The 5000-nt window shown below is 55.9% G+C and overlaps 1 non-coding gene across 1 annotated transcript; it reads left to right on the top strand.

Annotated features, from left to right (window-relative positions):
• Nucleotides 1-2171: 2171 nt before the first annotated feature.
• On the top strand, nt 2172-2290 carry LOC125371743. The gene has a single exon (XR_007217758.1). It is a non-coding gene; the product is annotated as a 5S ribosomal RNA (ribosomal RNA).
• Nucleotides 2291-5000: the final 2710 nt, after the last annotated feature.

The raw sequence follows: 5000 nt of genomic DNA, 5'->3' as shown, positions 1-5000 counted from the left end.
GGGACGCTGTCGGAGTCTTTAGGTCTATCTCCACCTTAAATGCTGGACCGACCCCCTCTCGGTCTTCGCCCGTAGCTATCTGAGCATCCAAGGGAATTACCTCGTAGGTTTCCAGTTTTGCCCGGGCAGGGCCCGGGGCCCGATGTGCAGGACTAATGATGCCGTTTTTCCCGAAGGAATGGTAAAAGAAAGGAGAAATGAACCCTAAGCACACTGATTCGTCCAGGGAATAGTCCTGCTCCCGACGCCCGAGGATATTGGCCACTTTTACTCTTTTTTACCTTGGGCATTAGGGCTGCTCGGGTAGGGCCCCACGTGCAGGACTAATGATGCCGCTTTGCCCGGCAGCCCCTGAAATCTATTAGGGCACTTGGCTTGCTCGCAATTTTTGCCTCGGACATTCCCAGGAGGTGACCCTTGGTGCCTCGGTGTGTTTTGAAAAAGTATTAAGAAACTTAGCTTCATGCAGATTTTCCCCTCAAGTGTTGCCGGACCCCGGGGGATGTTCTCCGAGGATGTTTAGATTGTAAGGTGAATTTCCCTTTGCCTCTGCCGTCTTCTCGGGAGTGAATCCGACCCCCGACGGAGGTTCTCCGAGGATGTTTAGTGTGTGACGGGCATTTCCCCTTTGACTCTGCCGGTTACACGGGCCCGACTCCGACCCCGGGGTATGCTCTCCGAGCATTTTCAGATTGTTAGGTGTATTTTCCCTTGACTCTGCCGTCTCCTCGGGAAGTACTCCGACCCCGACGGAGGTTCTCCGAGCATGTTCAGAGTGTGATGGGCCTTTCCACTTTGACTCTGCCGGTTCCTCGGGCGTAACGCCGACCCCGGGATATGTTCTCCGAGTATGTTCAAAGTGTGACGGGCATTTCGCCTTGTCTCTGCCGTCTCCCCAGGAGTTACCCCGACCCCCGGGGTATGTTCTCCGAGCATGTTCAGAGTGTGATGGGCCTTTCCACTTTGACTCTGCCGGTTCCTCGGGCGTAACTCCGACCCCGGGATATGTTCTCCGAGGATGTTCAGATTGTAAGGGCAATTTCCCCTTGACCCTGCCGTCTCCCCGGGAGTGAACCCGACCCCCGGGGTATGTTCTCCGAGCATGTTCAGATTGTAAGGTCAATTTCCCCTTGCCGCTGCCGTCTCCCCGGGAGTTACTCCGACCCCCGGGGTATGTTCTCCGACAATGTTCAAAGTGTGACGGGCATTTCGCCTTGCCCCTGCCGTTAATATCGATGCGACCTTAAAATGTAAGTGACTCACTTACTCTTTCTTAGCGGCGGCGGGTGCTCCCGTCTCGGGGGGACTCGGCGCACCCAAGCCAAGTCGGCGATTCCCTTTCTTAGCGGCACCGGGTGCTCGCGACTTGGCGCTCCCGTCGGAGGCCGGCGCACCCAAGCCAAGTCGGCGCGTCCCGTGCTCCCGTCTCGGGCGGTCTCGGCACACCCAAGCCAAGTCGGCGATTCCCTTTCTTAGCGGCGCCGGGTGCTCGCGACTTGGCGCTCCCGTCGGAGGCCGGCGCACCCAAGCCAAGTCGGCGCGTCCCGTGCTCCCGTCTCGGGCGATCTCGGCACACCCAAGCCAAGTCGGCGATTCCCTTTCTTAGCGGCGCCGGGTGCTCGCGACTTGGCGCTCCCGTCGGAGGCCGGCGCACCCAAGCCAAGTCGGCGCGTCCCGTGCTCCCGTCTCGGGCGGTCTCGGCAAACCCAAGCCAAGTCGGCGATTCCCTTTCTAAGCGGCGCCGGGTGCTCCCGACTTGGCGCTCCCGTCGGAGGCCGGCGCACCCAAGCCAAGTCGGCGCGTCCCGTTCTGGTCGGCGACGGGTGCTCCCGTCTCGGCACACCCAAGCCAAGTCGGCGATTCCCTTTCTGAGCGGCGCCGGGTGCTCCCGTCGGAGGCCGGCGCACCCAAGCCAAGTCGGCGATTCCCGTTCTGGTCGGCGCCGGGTGCTCCCGACTTGGCGCTCCCGTCGGAGGCCGGCGCACCCAAGCCAAGTCGGCGATTCCCGTTCTGGTCGGCGTCGGGTGTTCCCGTGTCGGGCGGACTCGGCGCAACCAAGCCTGGTCGGCTATTCACGTTCTGGTCGGCGGCGGGTGTTCCCGTGTGCGCCCGGCGCTTCCAAGCCAAGTCCGGCGAGTTCCATTGGTTTTGAAACTTTTGTTAACTTCATTGTCTACGGCCACACCACTGTGAAAGCACCGCTTCTCGTCCGCTCAGCGAAGTTAAGCACAGTCGGGCCGGGATAGTACTTGGATGGGTGACCGCCTGGGAACTCCCGGTGCCGTAAACGTTTCTTTTTGTAATTGAATTCACGTTGATCCGTGTCCAAAATGGCTATAAAACAGCACATTCACTTCAGTGTTAGTTATTGATGTATGGGTCACGTCTCCCAAGACGTGGCCTATTTTTGACAGCTTTGGTACAGGCAAACCAAATTAAGATTCGAACGTGGACTACGTCGAAAATGGGTTTAGAACACCTTAGGATGCTTCGGCGCACCCCAATCCCTTAGCGATCACGTCCCGCATCGAGTTTGTAAAATTTGACGGAGTTGGTACAGGCAAACCAAATTGAAATTCGAACGTGGACTACGTCGAAAATGGGTTTAGAACACCTTGAGACGCTTGGGCGCACCCCAGTTCCGTAGCGATCACGTCCCGCAACGAGTTTGTAAAATTTGACGGAGTTGGTACAGGCAAACCAAATTGAAATTCGAACATGGACTACGTCGAAAATGGGTTTGGAACACCCTGGGACGCTTGGGCGCACCCCAATTCCGTAGCGATCACGTCCCGCAATGAGTTTGTAAATATTGACGGAGTTGGTACAGGCAAACCAAATTGAAATTCGAACATGGACTACGTCGAAAATGGGTTTGGAACACCCTGGGACGCTTGGGCGCACCCCAATTCCGTAGCGATCACGTCCCGCAATGAGTTTGTAAATATTGACGGAGTTGGTACAGGCAAACCAAATTGAGATTCGAACATGGACTACGTCGAAAATGGGTTTAGAACACCTTAGGATGCTTCGGCGTACCCCAATCCCTTAGCGATGAAGTCCCGCAACGAGTTTTTAAAATTCGACGGAGTTGGTACAGGCAAACCAAATTGAGATTCGTACTTGGACTACATCGAAAATCTATTTAGAAGTATCCGGTATACCACACACAGGTTTGTTATTGTGGCAGAGCCAATGTTCCTTGACCATTACCCGTAGTTTGCCGCCTTTTCTGTGTCTTGAAACGTAATCCAGACGTTATTGACTGGTTAAAAAATGCGTCATTGGCCGTATTGGAATGACTTGAAAGGTCAGCGTGCCATACGAATAGACAGGAATGTGTATGTCGTCACGAGTCGAAGCGTAACGTAGAATGAGGTTCTGTACGACGGGAAGGGGCGTTCGCGTTGTTGTTTTTGAAATGTGGTAAAACGTGTCGTTTTTGTCCGTTTTTGTCGTCCCGTTTGGGCGCGTGTGCCGAACCGGCACGTGTCTGCGTTCCCGAGCGGAGTCGTAACGTAGAAGGAGGGTCGTGAGCAGGGGAACGGGCGTTCGCGTTGTTATTTGCGAAAGTTTGGACTTTGCGTTTTTTCTTCTGGTCTTTTTGGGTGGCGCCTGCTGGGTGGTGGTTTGGCGTGTGGAAAGAGGCAGAGATGCCCCCAGGAGCGTGCGTTTGTAGGTTTGAGGTTGAAAAAAGGCGTTTTCCGAGCCCATTTTGGCTGGTTTTGGTCGATTTTGAGCCCAACTGGTCTTGGCTAGGGTTAGAGCTGAAAATCGAGCTAACGGGTATGGTTAGGGCTAGGGTTAGGGTTAGGGGGTTAGTTAGGGTTAGGTCCGTTTTTCTTTTTTTTCCACGTTGGGGTGGATTTTTGGAGGTCTCCCGGCGGGGTCCCGACGTTCCGGAGCTTTGGGGGCGATGTTGATGTCCGAGGTTCCCCGTGGTCGTGCGCGCGCGTGCGTTTTGTGTCGTTTTTTGAGCGTTTTGTCGGCGCCGCAACTAGGGTTGGATGTGTTTTGGGACGTTGCCGTTGCATGGGCGGCGTTTTGCACTCGCATGGGCAAGGACGGGTTGGTGCCGACCCTTTTGGGTGGTTTGGTTGATGGCGTACCCACGGTACCGTGCTCCCGGGCGCGTTTTTAGCGCTTTTTGAGCGTTTTTTTCCGCGTTTTGTTGGCGCCGCATCTAGGGTTAGACGTCATAGTCGAGGTTGGCGTCGGGTGGGCGGCGTTTTGGACTCGCATCGGCAAGGGCCGGGTGGTGCCGACCCTTTTGGGTGGTTTTGTTGATGGCGTACCCACGGTACCGTGCTCCCGGGCGCGTTTTTAGCGCTTTTTGAGTGTTTTTTGAGCGTTTTGTTGGCGCCGCAACCAGGGTTGGATGTATTTTTCGATGGTTGGCGTCGGATGGGCGGCGTTTTGGACTCGCATCGGCAAGGACCGGGTGGTGCCCACCCTTGGGGGTGGTTTTCGTGTATGCGCACTGCCGGCGGCCTGCGCGCGCATGCGGTTTTAGCGCTTTTTGTCATGGATTGTTTTTGGTGCGTTTTTTTTCCGTTTCGGTTTGTTGTTGTTGTCTGGTACGCCACCGAGCGCATTTGAAGAGCGGTGCCTCGCTTTGGAGGAATCGGGTACAGGCAAACCCTTTCGGGATTCGAACGCGGCCGATGTCGAAAACGGGTTCCCAAAACCCCGGGACGCTGCGGAAGACGCCGATGACGTTTGAAGAGCGGCGCGTCACTTTTGAGGCATCGGGTACAGGCAAACCCTTTCGGGATTCGAACACGGCAGATGTCGAAAACCCCGGGGCGCCGCTACGAATGGCATTTGAAAAGGGTCGTTTTGGTAGCGTTTGATGTTGGGTGCGTCGGTGGTGACGGGATGGTGTTGATGACGGACGGTTGCGTTTGTGTATCTCTCTCTCAAGGACCAGCGATTGCGTTCTTGACTCTGTTGTTGTTTTGTGGATCATCTTGGGTGGTGACTTTGTGGGCCGCGAATGA

The sequence above is a fragment of the Haliotis rufescens genome, unplaced genomic scaffold (assembly GCF_023055435.1).
Source record: "Haliotis rufescens isolate VD_foot unplaced genomic scaffold, xgHalRufe1.0.p SCAF_30, whole genome shotgun sequence".
Taxonomy (NCBI): domain Eukaryota; kingdom Metazoa; phylum Mollusca; class Gastropoda; order Lepetellida; family Haliotidae; genus Haliotis; species Haliotis rufescens.
This window is presented reverse-complemented; position numbering and strand designations above follow the sequence as displayed.